General features: G+C 43.1%; 1 protein-coding gene across 1 annotated transcript in view; it reads right to left on the bottom strand.

Annotated features, from left to right (window-relative positions):
• The window catches only part of LOC144471082 (disintegrin and metalloproteinase domain-containing protein 10), a 275,894-nt gene that overhangs the window by 185,510 nt on the left and 74,055 nt on the right, over positions 1-16,329 (bottom strand). The gene's annotated exons all lie outside the window — the stretch shown is intronic.

The raw sequence follows: 16,329 nt of genomic DNA, 5'->3' as shown, positions 1-16,329 counted from the left end.
TGCCCCGGACGAGATACGAACCCGCGGTAGTTAGTAATGAGGCTAGTTCGCGGCGCGGCGTCTGAGGCCTCGCAAAGCTTTGGAATGGAACAATCAACAGTTTCCGCGAGCATCATCCGCGAGATTGTCAAGTTCGTGGCTGCATTATGTAAGTCGTGCCGCGAGATTGCCGAGTGAATCCTAGGGGGGGGGGGGGGGGGCGGTGCCTCGGCAAGTACACATAAGTTTAGCCCGCTGGGAGCCAAGGGACTCGGGCCCGACTGCCAGCGAACTACCAGGACGAGCGTCGAATAGGGAGTATAAGTTCCGCGCGACTCTTAACACCGCTGTCCGCTGCGACCGCCGGGAGAAAACGCGCGGAAAACTGCAACGGGGAACTCGAGAACCCACTCGGAAACCGTCTCGGAAATGCATCAGACGTCCAATGCTGTCCGAAATATATTAAAAGCTCAGCTGTAGAAAAGCCGATCATCCTAATCATGTTTTATAATTTTTGTAAATGTGCAGGATGTTTATGGGTTCCTGAGATTATTCTGAGAAACTTTTGCCTTTGCAAAAAATTTCTTGGAAGTGTCGTTAAAGACATATTTACGAGAAACAGTGACCAATGAGGGGCGAGCTCAGCTGGCGTGAAACTAACGTTGCATAAGCTTGCCTCTCATTGGACAGTGTTTTTTCGTTAATATCTCGATAACGACACCTCCAAGAAAATTTTTGCAAAGGAAAATGTTACTTAGAACAATCTCAGGTATCCCTCGAATATTTGTTTTTATTTGTATTTTTATTCTTATTTTTATTCTATTTATTTATATATATTTTCGGACTAAAGGGTTAATTCTGCTATTACTTGAAACGAGAAAAACAAATAAAAAAGGCTCGCCTTTTCTCAACCTGTTTACCGGAGACCGCAACGGAAATTTAAAAATTGCGTTTCGTAGATCTCGGAGGAGATTCGATTATTCCTCGCGGAATTGCTCGGGGCTGTATCGCGGCTCGATCTCTACATTCGCTCGAAGCATGAGAGAAATAGGGATGGCCGCTCGCGATGCAAGATTGTTAGGATATTTCGGGGGTGGCGTGCGCCGCGGCGCCGGGAACGCACTCGAGGCAGCGATAACTCGTGGCCAGCTAACAGTAAACCTTTTTAGAGAGAACCTGTTGCTCGATCTTCTCTAAAGCGTATCGCGGGACGACGCCGGCGACGCGGATCGCGGCGTCCATTTCGAAGACGAAAGCGTCAGGCCTCTATTATCTTCGGGAGAACTGTGTCGAGTGGGCCGCGGCCGGCTTTCAGCCCCCGTAGCAACAAGTATTAGGATGTCCCATAAGTTTCTTTCTTTTTCTTGATGCGACATCAATAAACCATATTTGTTATAATTTTAGATCTATTTTAGATCTAGGCTTAAAATGGTCTGGAGTGCAAAGGGTAAATAATGTAAAATAGAGTATAGTTGGATAGATTAAAATTGAAAAGAATGGAACAGATTAGAATAGAGTAGAATAGGATAGGATACAGTAGAATAGCACAGAATAGAGAGTAATAGAGAAGAGTAGAAAAGAGTAGAATAAAGTGAAATAGCGTCAAATAGTGTTGAATAGAATGGAATATAATGTACAATAGAGTAACAGAATTTAGAAGAGTAGAAATAGAGCAGAATAGAGTGAAATGGAGTAAAATAATAGAGAACAGACAAGAATACAGTGCAATAGAGTAGAACAGTGTATAAATATAGTGAAATAGAGTTGAATAGAGTCGAATAGAGTGAAATAATATAAAACAGAGTCGAATAGAGTGTAACAGAGTAGCAGAAACTACAATAGAGTGGAATAGGGTAGAATTTTTAGAATAAAGTAGAATTGCATGGAGCAAAGTAGAATGAAATATAGAGTAGACTAGAATAAAGTAGAATATAGTGTAGAATAGAGTTGAATATAGCGTAAGAGGTTTGAATAGAGTAGAATAAACGAGACTAGAGTGGAATAGAGTAAAATAATATAGAACAGAGTAGAATAGAGTGTAACACAGTAAAAGAAAGTACAATAGAGTAGAATAATGTAGAATAGAGTAGAATGACGCTGTTCAAACGGTCGGTCTCCGTCAATTGGTGTGGAACCCCACATCGTACCGATTCACATATCCCATCTCGATTAAATGATTTTGTACCGTTGTCCTGGGAACCTTAGTAGTATCCACTATCTCGCGCACACTATATCGTGTATTGTCATCGGCTATACTCTCGAGGTCATACAGAGCGTGGCGCGAGAAGAACTTATGGGACACCCTAATATTTTAACGAAATTCATCAAGGCGACTGGTAGCTGAGCGAACCGCGAGCCAGCGGCTTTTTGAACCGCGGGTCGATCGCCTAACGATATTGCGAACAAAGGCGAAGAAATTGCGGATCGAGAACAACGCGGTGGAAGACCGGAAGGTATTATTCTCCGATAGTTGCGTTAACTTTTCCGAGCGCGCGGGAAATCTCTTTTGATTACGTGCCGCGCGCATTCCATTGATTATAGCCTTCCGAATGAAAATTCTTGACAATGGCTCTCATTTGCATGGTAAATTAAAGGGCGCAGTCTCCATTGTTTACGACGGCCTGTTTGCCTTGACAAATTGCTATTCGTTGCGACTCCCCCTCCCCCATTCGGAACGCTCGACTGCCAACGTCGAAACCTTTTTTCTTTCTTTTCGTAGTTGCAACTCGTGACGATGATATAATGTCAAATATATAGGGTGTTGTAAGAATGTCTAATTATATGGAAATGAGAGATGGGTCAGGTGATTTCATGCAACTTTTTCCTTTGCAACAATTTTCTCCGAATTATTGTTATCGAGATATTAACAAGAAACACTGGCCAATGAGAGGCGAGATCGGCTGCTGTTAAGCGACCGAGCCGAGGAGTGGTTGGAGCCTGGGTCTGCTCATTGGCTCAATGCAACGCAGTGGATATGTCGACAAATGTTAACGTGTGATATCAATTGAGGGATCATAAATGCGTGTACGTCATTTTTAATAAATTAACCGAGGCGAAAAGTATGGGAACAGCGTAGGAAATTTCGGTGGACGTCGCGATGCACGTCCGATGCAAATCTGTACACGATATTCCTATCTGGCCGATAACGTCGTGCGGTTATGAGCGCGGTGGCCAAAGTTCGGAATAGTTGTTCCCTCGGACCCCCTTCCGGCCCCCATCCGGTCTCCATCCGCGCCACGCGAATGTCGTTTGCATACTCGACGAGTGTCCGCCGTTTCCTTCGCGACATGCAGGCGGTGACCGCATGCGCTCTCGTTGCATTCGGTGCACGCGACCGACGCGAGTTCGGCCGACAACTTGTCAATGAAAATTGGATAACGTTCCGCGGTAAGCTGGAAAATCGATTAATCACAGCGCGGGACAGGAAAAGATCCGAAATGCTACCGCTATTCCGAGTTCCAAGACGTTTTCATTTTCCGAATAATTAATGACTGATTCTAATGACAGGGCAATAAGTAAATATTGTTATTGCTGAATTAAAAACGATTAAGAGTTATCGATGTTCAAGATAGAAGTATCCTGATAGGCGCGATGCGCCATTAATTTTGTTTAAATACTTGTTTAAGTACCTGTTGAAATACTTTTTTTTAATATTTGTTTCAATACTTGCTTAAATGCTTGTTTAAATACTCGCTTAAATACTTGTTCAAATATTTATTTAAATTCTTGTTCAGACACTCGTTTAAATACTTGCTTAAATATTTATTTAAATACTTGCTTAAATATTTATTTAAATATTTGTTCAAATATTTATTCAAATACTTGTTTAAGTACTTGTTTAAATACTTATTTAAGTACCTGCTTAAAAACTTATTTAAATACGTGTCTAAATATTTGTTCAAACACTTGTTCAATTACATGTTCAAATATTTATTTAAATACCTGTTCAAACAGTTCTTTAAATAATTGCTGAAATACGTATTTTCGGTTTACCGACTGCATCTACCAAAATTATCAAAAATGTAACAGAACAGTATAATGGCTCGGCGGGAAGACGAAGGAAAAGAATTTCCGCCGCGCCGGGCGTCCATTAATGCGTTTTTAACGATAAAGGATGGCATTAGGTCCTATTCGCGGAAAATTACCGATCCGGTGCAACGGCCGAATTAATTAGAGCATTCTGCATTTCGTTAGGCTTCCGAACCAAATTACCTAATAATTTCCAGCGACTATTGATTATCAATTAATTTAACTTTAAATGCTCGCCGGGGTAACTAATGCTACGTCATTCGACATTTATGCAAAATTGAATTAGAGCCCGGCGACTGTTATGGGATTATTAATCGATTTATTCGCCTGTTGGCTTCCGTAACGAAGTGCCGCCCTTCCCGGCTTCTAATTACGAAGAATTTGTCGGCGGGGCCCCGGGAAACCGGTCCCCCCCCATCCCGCCGGATATTTGCCGATCGGCGAAACGGTAAACACGGCGTGAACTTTCAGCAAGTTCTCCGTTGTTTCGTTCGTCTCCTCTTTTTCTCTCTCTCTCTCTCTCTCTCGGTCGCTTTTTTTTTGTTTGTTTGTTTGTTCGCTCTCCTGTCCGCGCGCGTGTGTTTTATGCCTTCTCTGTTTTCATTTCCGCCGGCGAAACAGTGTTTCGAATTTCGAATGTTCGAATTTCCAAATGCGTCGCGCGCGCGCGCGCGCGCCCGCTCGCCACCGTAAAATGATACACAGCGGGAACAAAGGGCGCGGCGCGTTCGCGAAAGAATTCAGAGTGACTCGCGAGCCGTGTGCTGAAATTTTTTTTTTTTTCCCTGGGGACAAAAATATGGTTTTGTTTGAAGCGGTGAATGCGTTTCCGCCATTGTGATTCCCGACATAACCTCCATGCGAGCAAGATTGGGAGGAAGAGGGGGTGGGGGGGCATAATGGCAGCTGACAAATGGTGAGTCGGCCTCTCGAAACCGAGCATCGAAAACCTGGAAAATCGATAACGAAAATCCACCGGCCGGTTTCGCGGCCGGGCCGGCAAGTAGTATAGGTCCGGCAATGGTCAGCCAACGTTGGTAGAAATCATTGGCCGAGGACGGCCTTTCAGCGTCGCGAATCTCCGAAATTCTATTCCGCCGAACAAAAGGCTTCTTCTCCCATTTGCCGATATAGTTTTCCTTTGGCATGGGATTGCTCTTCAAAGACCCATTTCCATGGGTCAAAGCTACCACCGGTTGGTTCACTGACCGAATTAGAAATTAATTCGTCCCTGCTGCGATATAATTGCCGTGGTCTGTTGAAACGCTATCGAGTGTTTTAACGGCGCCGACGCGACGGCCGAACGGCAAAGTAGCGTATGAAAATTAATTCAAACCATTTCCAATTAATCTGGTCCATTTATTTACAATTAATTTCCGCGTAGCGCTCTGTAATTTCCATCAAATGTTACACATTCCTGGAATGTGATTAAGAGAGGACATCGGACGGATCTTCCTGCACGAGTGATTTAAGAGCGGATTCTCGTGTAACACGTCGAAAAGATCGATTTCGTTTCATTATTTTTATGTAAATTAGTAGCACAATGTGTTAAAAATGTGAACTGTGAATTTTTAGTGGTAACTGTACAGCTCTATGGACTTGTAATAGTGAATTTAAATAAATAAGATTACAGGCCTTTTTCTCGATACCCTTTTTCTTGAAACGACAGACAAGATAACTTAAATATTATTCAACTAATCAATTAAACGAAGCTTATTTTTTCTGTTGTAACACGGTCCAAGGATCGAACCTAAAATTAATCTTCTGTATTCATTTATAATAACTTTAACAGCGCTTTTAAACTAAAATCAAATACCAACGAATAAAACAACATTTGCTTTCAGTCACTAGAATTTGTTTAGTCTCTCAATTATTTTATTGAAAATAAATTAAATCCCAACTTCAATTATCCAATTTTATCAAAATCATCGATTTGTTGATGATGCCGATAAGACTGGATCACCATTTAATAAATAACGAAAGTTCGACTAACAAATTTTTTCACACAGTTTGAAGGATTCTTTTCAACCCCCTGGAAATTCTAGAATATTGTAACTTTCGGAGTTGTGGAAAAAAAAATTAAGAGAAAAACTTTTCATTTTCACGCTGTTATACGAGAATCCCAGTATAAACCCAACGAAATTATTTTCATTAAATATCGAAGTTTCTGATCCGAGTGATCAAATATCGGTACCGAAGGAACAGCACGAATTTAATCTCTCATTTCTCCCGTGTCATTCGATTATTCAGTTGCACCGTTTTGATCAAATAACGCCACGAAAGGTTGATATAATAAATATATAAAAATTAATATTAAATCACAATATTGTAGTTGATATATTATTCAATAATTATATTCAATGATAATATTACAATAATGATATTAAATGATAATATTATAGTTATGATATTGAATGATAATATTATAATAATAACGCTAAATAGTAATATCAAGTAACAATATTATTATTGCAACATTATAGCAACATTAAATAATAGTATTATAATAATATTAAATACTAGTACCATAATAATATCAAATGATCAACATTATATTAATAATAATGATAATACTATAATAACAATATCAAGTAATAATATTGCTACAACATTAACCAATAATATTTTAATAATAACATCAAAAGTACATAAAACTATATAGACGAAAATACCGAACTGATCCGACTCGATGAACGGTCGCGCAGATCGGCGGGAACGAAACCGCGACATTGGAAATTCCCGAGACGATCTCGGGTCTGGAAACTAGTTCAAAGGACCGGCGGGAATATTTACGGAAATTCCTAGTCGCAGGGGCGGTGGTTCTATATCGCGCCGCGAAAATTATCGTCGGACCGTGCGTTACCGGCGTTATTGCTCAATTTACGTGGGCCCGCAGCACCCTGCTCCTCGGAAGGACGATTAGTCAGGAGCGGTGAGTGATGCGTGTACCATTGAGAAATGGGATTAGTTGCAAGGGTAATGCGCGTCCCGCCCCCTCGTCACCTCCGGCCGCAGCGTCGCCCCACGCAATATACACTCTCGCGAAAGGGACACTTTAACGTGGTCCCCTTTGCCGGCTACAAGGGCGCCAAGGACGGCGGAGTGAGAGAGAGAGAGAGAGAGAGAGAGCGAGAGGGAGCGAGAGGGAAACACGACGGACTGAAGGGTGCTTCTTACCCTCCTCTCTCGTCGTCGGTTTATCGTCCTGCGAGCGACGTTTCGTAGCTGATTAATGCTCTCGGACGTGTTCGTCCCTCCGCCGCGCGCGCGCGCGGTCTTTCGAGAGTGACGAGCATGTGGTAATTAAGATAAATTCGCTCTTGTTAATTACGTACCGCCGCCGCCGCCGCCGTCGCTCGTTTCCCGCTTTTTCGCAGCCCGCCACGAAAATGTCGGCGAACCGCGATTTAACACTTTGACGGTGACCCAGAGAGAACTTCGCCCGGAATCAAAGCAATTTGTTTAACGAACCGGAAATTGGATATACAAGATCCTGGATGAATTTAACGCGCGCGCGAACACATCGCAGCGAATGTTTATTTCTGAATGGTTCTGCCGGTTCGCCGGAGGATACTTTGTGATTTTTTTTGGGGGGAAACGATTCGTTAACAGGCACGCCGCTCTTTGGGTAATTACTAATTAGCCAGGTGACCGGCACAGAGTTGCGCGTATTTTGTTCCAATTAGTAACACGATTTTATTCGACGAATTTATTTGGATAATTGTACGTTTCGGCGTTTTCGGCGCTGGGCGCGTGGGATATTCTTTTCTTGTTTAGGGCGGTGGGAAGGGCGATTGGTGGGTTACTTTGAAATTACTGGCAATTATTTCTCTGACAATGCTCGCGTCGACACGATTTTAGCGACTCTGTAGCTCATCGGCATTGAAATCACCGACAAGTGTTTATTAACCCCTCGTTAGTACGATTATTATACCATTTGTAACAATTAACTAATTAACGTTGAGAAATATATATATATTGTATGTAATTGTACGTGAGTTGCTTTACCTTTGACAAAATCGACGTTTATTGACGACTAATACGACAGTTAATAGAAATCTTAAATGACATTTAAATGACCGCATATTATTCTTAATACCGGCGATTTTCTTGTTTGAAAATGACAAAAAAAATATATATATATATATATATATATATATATTTATTTATTCAGCTCATAATTAATATATTATACAGTAGTTTATAAAATCACCGTCTTATATACCCCTCATTTTCCGCTTGCGATTGACTTTTGGGACACCCTGTATTAATAACTACATTTCTTGCACACAAAATGTCGATAATAACAATTACGAGGAATATCAGCATATCAGTATATGAACCTTTGTTTGTGAAATGCGACGTCGCTTAAATCTCGTCGGCGGAAACATTGTCGATGAATTAATTACAGGTAATTTGCCGTGGTAGGTAGTCGGACCTGTAAATACGAAACGGCATCGGATACAAAACCGAGCCGGCTGCATTCAGCTGTAATACGGATTGCAAGGCTTCGGCGCAGAACTGTAAAGAGCAGACGGACAGTGAAGCCTCTGCGTTCCGAGAAGCCTCCAATTGAATCGGTGAACGCAGTCGATATCAGACTGAATAGTACAAGTCTGCCATTGGTAGGTCCAAACAGTGTATTTCCATATAAAAATAAATCCGTGATATTTCGGGGGAAGAGTGTACCAATTTTTTCGTTAAAGAAGCGGCGTTATAAATGGACACGCAGCGCGCCCCAAATAGACCCAGACGTTTACTCGCGCGTTAAACCCCATGAATGTTTTAAAAGCATCGACGGCATTTATCCACTGTTAATCCGGGCAGAAATATTTGGAAAATACTTCCGGAAGGAGTAGGGAAAAATTGCCTCGTTTCCGACGAGTTCGAATAGCCGACGTCGTCAATTTTGTTAACACGCTCGTCGCCTAAATTCGACAGTCGGAACGCCTAGGCAAACGTTATATTTTATATATTAAATATAAATTAATGTATAATAAATTTATTCAGTCAAAGTTATGTTTGTACGACTCAAAAGAATCGATTTCGCACGCATGAAACGCGCTTTCTCGCATAAAATAAAAATAATAAAATACAGAAAAATGATTTCAGATTTACAGTTGAAACGGTTTCGAATGTGAAAGGGTTAACGACGCCGACGAGATACAAATAGCGATTCGGAAACAAGCCACGGAGACCGATTTTAATAAACAACGGTACCCAGTCGCAGACGCGGCGCCGAACGGCACGCACGTGCACCTTTTATCGACGGGGGACGGAGGAGGGGGGGGGGTGGCTCGGCACCCCACGGTCCGAATCGATTCGAAATTGATTCCTCCGCCCCCGAAGGCCGCGTTCCGCCAATCGGCACGTCTGAATTTCTATAATTAGTCGATATAATTGGCTCGAGCGCGGTAAGTGCCGATATTAAGGTTAATTGGATGCGCGTTGCGGGTTTATTTGCAACAGCCCCCGCCGATTATCGCTCAAGGAACTCATTAACGAACAATCCAATTAAATCCCGGCCGGCGCCCGCTCCGAAAGAAACCGGGGAAGGGCCGCGCGGCGGACGAGACAAGCTTCAACGAACGGGAATGTTACCGATTTTAATTGCATCCCCTGCTTTCGCGAGCCGATCGGCGGGGGGTGCGCGCGCGAAGGGACTTAATTCGAAAATAAGGCGCGCCCCTCCCGCTACCCGTTCCGCCGGCGCCACCCGATGCCGATGTTATCGCTCCCGACAGCGAGTTAATTAACGGAAACTATCTCCATTTCGCGCATTGTGCTCCACGCTTAATCCTTCGCGCCCTGATTTCTTTGAGCGAAACCACCCCCGCTCTCTGTGTACCGCAATTGAGCTTCGATGAAAGAGGGCTGCTAACGCGACGTCTCATTTGTGCATCGAGGTTCTGTGTGGTTCGGTGCCGCGTGGATGAAATTTGTATAGGGCCACTGGTATTGTTTAGTGAAAATAATAGATAAGTATTAAGACATTAAAATTGAGAATTGGTTGATTATGTTATTGTTATACAATTTTATATTATTTTATCTTATTGATAATATGTTGTATCGTATTATAATATCCGCACAATATAAATGGATCATGGCGCTACGGATTGGCATGGACTATATTGTATAGCATTATATTACTATAATATTTGCTATATATGCACTTTTATTGAACTTGTATTGAACTATACTGAACTGTATTAAACTGCACTAAAATGACTTACACTGCATTACATTGTATTAAATTGTGTTACACTTTATTAAACTGTATTAGAATATATTAAAATGTATTATACTGTATTAAGCTCTATTAAACTGTATTGAACTGTATTAAACTGTATTAAAGTGCATTAAATTGCATTACATTGTATTAAACTGTATTACATTGCGCTATATTTTATTATATTGCTTTATATTGTATTAAAATGTATTATATTGTAGTATATCGTACTACATTGTATATTACATTATATTATATATTTATCTTATTTTATTCTATTACATTATGTATCTAACTAAAGAAAACCACCCCGAACTCACAAACGGAACTCTCCACTCCCCTTTCCACCCGTTCGAACACCAACATGCTCGTTCACAGCACGGACATACGAAAACCACCCCCAACTCCTTGTAAAAAAGAACGTTACAAATGACTCATGCTAGGAATCTATCGGAATGAAAACGAGACCAGCTTGCTCCCCGTGAGGCGGTGGCGTAAGATTAACCCGGGCTTAAAAAAATGCTAGGAACGTTCATGGAAAGTGTGCAACGGCAGAAACGGCAGCCAGTAATTATAGAACAGGGCGAGGCCCGCGCGCGTTTCCGCTCGCTCGCGGAATGCCGGCGTTCGGAGAAATGGCTTCGAATCTTTCTTAAGGGCGCGGAGGAAGCTCGCGAGGAATTGGGGCGGGAATAAGTGAACCATTTTAACCCTTCATGAACCGGCGTTCCCGTCGAGGCGCGTGGCGTTTTTCCGTGGGTGGCCACCGAGTGAAACGTTCCGACGGGGGCCGAACCCCTCCCCGACCTCCGGACCAAAGTGTATCGCATTCCGTCACATTATTTATATTTTAGACGCGATACGCGAGTTCTATCGCTCGCGGGTTACGCCGGGGGGAGTGGGGGGATTGTCGGCGGGGGATCCGTGTATCCTTGAATTTATATTCTACTTAGCTTTATCGGCGGAACCGAGGAATTTCACTTGTTTCCCGGCGAGTTTGATACCCGGCCTCTCGTAAACTCGGACCCACCCCCTTCCTACCCCGGCACCCCACCTCGCCGCCATAACCGAATCAGACAATAAAAACGAAGTTTTATCGGCGTGTAGCCGGGAAGGTTTTGCGGGAACTTTCAGTTTTCCTTCTCCGAGGCCGGGGGGGTAAACATCCGCTGAAGTTTGATATCTCGGCCCCCGCGCGGCTGACCCGTATTCAAATAAAGCGGCCGGCTGGCACAGTGACCCCCGGCCATCCGCTCTTAAGCGCGCATGAAAGCGACCCATTCCCCTCCCCTCCCCACCTCCCCCCCTATGCCGAGTCGGAAAGCGAACAAATTCGAACGACCGCTCGACGGAAAACGGCCGTCCGTGCCGCGGAAAATAAAACTTCCGGTACACCCTGAATCCTCTCAGTCGATCATAAATCAGCGATCCGCGGGTCTCTCGCAACCCCCTCCCCACTCCGCGACCTTAGCCGCCCCGTCTCCAGCGACCGCGAACAAAGCCGCGGCTCCGCGTCGATTATTTCCGACTGCTCGAATAAAACAATGACGCGGAGTAACATTCAGCGATCCGTGGTCCTAATTAAATCCATTCTCGGTTCGGGGCCAGCGTAATAATTTCGCGTGGGAAATTTTATCGGGAACACCATGGTCGATAAAGGCTTCAACGTCCATTCAATTTCGTAGGTGGGCGCGGACCTCTGTAGGGCGGACCGATTGGAAATCTGTATCGAATAAATTTTCTCAAGCGGCCGGAAATTCGGGGAAATTTCGAGCAAGAAAATCGTCGACACACGGCACTCATTTCGATGCATTTTTCATCAGAAGATGCATTTTTCGGACAATTATTGCTAATTGGGAGATTCAGAGAAACAAGATGTTGTTTTTGCACAGGGAGTAACAACAGATGTTCAACAATATGTGAAAAATGTCAACGTCGTGTACGCAACAATCACTGCACGAAAATTGAAACGATTTTGTGTAATATGTGTAAAAAATGAAATGTATAATAAAAAACATTGTTTCTTTTCAACAATTCATTGTGTCATTTTTTCCTATTTTCCAATGTCCTAACAATATATTGGTCGAAGCCAAGAGCTCGAACGGCCGTCACTGGCGGAGCCATATTACCGAGGCGCTCGAGCAACCATTCATAAGAATTAGTAAAGTATCGGTGTGAGTCAGAAATGACTCCGGCACAGGAGCCTGTGCTGCAGTAGTCGTAGGGTCAATATGATAATGGCTGTGAATCTTAATTCAATTGATTAATGGGCTCTCGCGTTGCTAAGAGAGTGATCAAGATATAAACTTGTTCGTGGAAACAGCAAATTCCGTATTTCCAAAGAAATAAAAAACTAAAATTCCATTGTAGGACGGAACAGTGCTATTTACCGGTAGAGTGAATTAGTTCGTGGACGAAATAGCCGGGGACTTCGAACCCCGGCGCCGCGGCTACCGATTTTCGGGGGTCGAGCACGCTGGAAGCGAGAGAATCGACTCGCATCGAGGGATCCAATCGCGAGCCCGCTCGCACAAAAGGGCAACAGAGGGGCTCTCTCCGCCCTCCGGCGACGCACTCGAGCCAGGTGCTCCCTCGAATCGGGCACTGCGATTCTCGTATCGACCAAATGCGCCCCCACGTTCGAGTCTCCCGTTCGAGTTCGGGACCGAGGTGGATGCGGCGGCGACGTGGCGAACACCGGAAAACTGGAGCGAAGAGGGAAACTGTCAGCCCGAAAAAGCCCGGGTTGCCTGGCTGAGGCTGTGTGTTGGGCGGAGAAAAAGCTGCGCGAACTTTGATGGAGAACGGAAGCTGATGGGGAATCGAAGAAACGGCGGCCTGGCAGGAAAAGTCGGTCGTGTTGTCCGGAGAATAGAGTTTCTTAGTTCGGGGATTGATAAATTAAGGGGTTCGATCGCTATCCGCCGAGCGAAATCTCCACTTCGTGGCACTTTTGGGCGCGTCGTGTCCGTGACAATATTGGAAGAATATTTGTTTTTCCTAGTTTATTATGTATTGTATTAGGGTGTTCCATAAGTTTCTTCCTTTTTTTAATGCGAAATCATTACACGGTATTCGTTGTTTAACCCATTGCCATACTTTAACGAGTCAGACTTGTGATGGCGATTTTTATTAATAAGCTGTTAATTATGAATATTCAACCGTCCGTTTAAGTAACATTCAAATTTTATTCTCGTGTCACCAATGTTTAAACATTCAACAAGTACACAATAAATATAAAATTCATTTTTTAAAGAAATTAGTGCCATTGAAAAAATTCTAAACAGAATAAAATGAAATAGAATAGAGAAAAATAGAGTGGAACGGATTATAATAAGATTAAGAGTGATATAAAATGTAACAGAGTGGAATAGGGCAGAATCGAGTGGAATAGAGTGGAATAGGGCAGAATCGAGTGGAATAGAGTGGAATAGAGTAGAATAAAGCAGAATAGTGTGGAATAAAACAGAATAGAGTGGAATAGAGTAGAATAAAACAGAATAGAGTGGAATATAGTAGACTAGAGCAGAATAGAGTGGAATATAGTAGAATAGAGCAGAATAGAGTTCTCTGGATATCCATAATTTAGTGATAAAACAACTATATGAAAGAACCACATGGAGAAATTGCTAAAATAATTGCAAAGTCTCGTGCAACATTGCAAACAATAGTAAAAAGCTTTTAATATAAGAGTACACAACATTAAATCAACTCAGATTTAGTCGAAGAAAATTGAATCGGCGAAATTCTCGTGTCGTACTTAAAAAAGCGCAACAGGATCCTAAAATAAGCAGCGCAAAATTAACAGAAGCGATTGGTAAAAGTCGTCACCCCTGAAACGGTTAAAATATCACACGATCGGTTGATTTTCATGAAAGAGTTGCGAGAAGAGAACTGTCGACGTCGAGGCAAACCATTTGAAAAGGCTGGAATTTGCGGAACAGTATAACGACAACGATCTCGAATTCTGGAAATCTTGTTATGTCTGCAGGGGAAAACGAATATAACAGTTTCAGATGCGACGGGGAAGAAAAAGATTGGGGAAAACCAAACAAGGAAATGAACCCGACAAGTTTGATATCAGCCGTTAAACACGGCGGTAGGCACGCGATGGTTTGGGCTGCAATATCGGCATCGGGGATTCGAAATTTATCATTCATTGATGGTATGACGGACCGTCATAAATATTTAACTACATTGGAAAATAATTTGCAAGCACCGCGCGAACATTTAGGTCTCGGAAGTCGATGCATATTTCAGCAAGATTCGAAACGCGCGGCTTTTATCGCCGAGGAATGATTGTTATATAATGTACCACATCGATTACGTACTTCACCGAGTCTCCGAATTTAAACCGGATCGAACATATTTGGCCCAAATTAGACAATAAAATAAACCAAAAATAATATTACGAATACGAAATCCTCGAAAATTCATTTAAAAAACGCGTTGGACGAAATTACAAAGTATATATCAGCGCCCCTAATTTTGTGAATGTCGAGAAGATTGCAAGCCGTTACCGATGTTAAGGGAGGACCTACAAGATATTAACATGGGCTCGCAAAGTAATTTAACTGTTTCACGTTCGTAGGATGTGCAATTATCGCCTGAAGTCGCCTGATTTGTTCCGGCCTTTACCGCGGAACACTATTTTTTGAAACAAGCGAATGTCCGACTTGGGCGCGGCAATCGTGGACGCTGGAAGTTTTAACGAGGGTAGGACAGTCGCGGGTAAGTTGTGTCACCGGGATTCGTAGAATACGGAAGGCTCGGTGAAACAGATGCATCCGTGGTTTTGAGTGTAACGCGGAGATTTAGGAGGGCCGTGTCGATGGCACTGACAACACACTGACGGCGTATCGCGCTGGCCAACGAGCCGTGCGGCCATCATGTCGAGCCCGCGTCGCGTAAGGCCGGCGATCGTTGCACATGTCGGTTCTGGAACGGAGGATCGAGCTAACATGCGTGGCAGGATCACTCGGCAACAGTCACGCATAAGAACACTCGCTGATCCGTCTCTAATTCGTTGCCGAGACGAGAACACATCCCTTCAAAGCGTTTTTTTAATGCAATCGAATGCAGGAAAAATAACGTGACAGGGGAAACGTTTCAATGTGTTCGTCATATCTATTTGTTTCCTCTGTCTAATGATTGGTTGTTAAATTCATTTGTTGTAGGACGATCTATTTGTTTCTATTTATTTATATATTATATTTTACTTACTTCATTGTGTCTATATTTACTGAAATGTTTAAACAGTGATCGCAAGAAATCAGAACTTTATTCAAACTAGAAAAAACGAAATAGCGTACTTAACAAATTGCTAGTAGAAATCTCCATCACGTATCAGACACGTTAAAAGGAAAGGTACATATGACGAGTCAATAAAATTGAGCTGTTTTCTGTGAATAAAATATTCCTTTTGCCTGTCAAGAATATTGCACAACAAATTCGTGAAAGGAATTCTATTTTCATTTTTCCCTTTTTTGACAACGACATATCGGGATAAAAAGTCTCTTAAGAAAAGTCATTGGGAACCGCGTGAATTCGAGTGAATTTCCTGCGCAACATCCACTCTCAGCGTAATCGGAAAAATAGTAACACTTTATCAGGGACCATGGCTCAAGCCGTTCCCGCCCGGCCGTTCTCTCGTCTTGATACGTCGCTTATGGGGCCCGGTTCATTTCAGAAATTGCCGTCGTCGCGTCAAGTTATCCTGAGATACAGGCGTCGCGCGATGAAACCGGCTGGCAAGCTGATTCCGAGCGCATCTTTGCCAGGCAGTTCGCCCGAAAGTTGCGCTCTCAAGAGAAAGCTGATGCCGCGCGCATAAAATAATTAGCCGGTCGTAGCCACGCGAGAGCGAGCAAGAGAGAAAAGTTACCAGTTGTTTCTCGTTATATCTTGAGAACGTCTAATATCATCGCGAGATGCGAGCAGCCCCGCGACGACGGGTCATTAACCGACGATCCACTGGAACGCTTGATTATACAGCCGTGGAAATAATTCGTTAAATCGGAGCCGGAGAAATCGCCTGCGCCGCGAAAAATAGTCCGTTAATTTCCAGCGCGGATTCCGTCCGTCATCGGGAC

This window comes from Augochlora pura, chromosome 6, assembly GCF_028453695.1.
Source record: "Augochlora pura isolate Apur16 chromosome 6, APUR_v2.2.1, whole genome shotgun sequence".
In the NCBI taxonomy this organism is placed as follows: Eukaryota; Metazoa; Arthropoda; class Insecta; order Hymenoptera; family Halictidae; genus Augochlora; species Augochlora pura.
The sequence above is the reverse complement of the archived record's forward strand: the minus strand, read 5'-3'. Positions and strand labels throughout refer to the sequence as shown.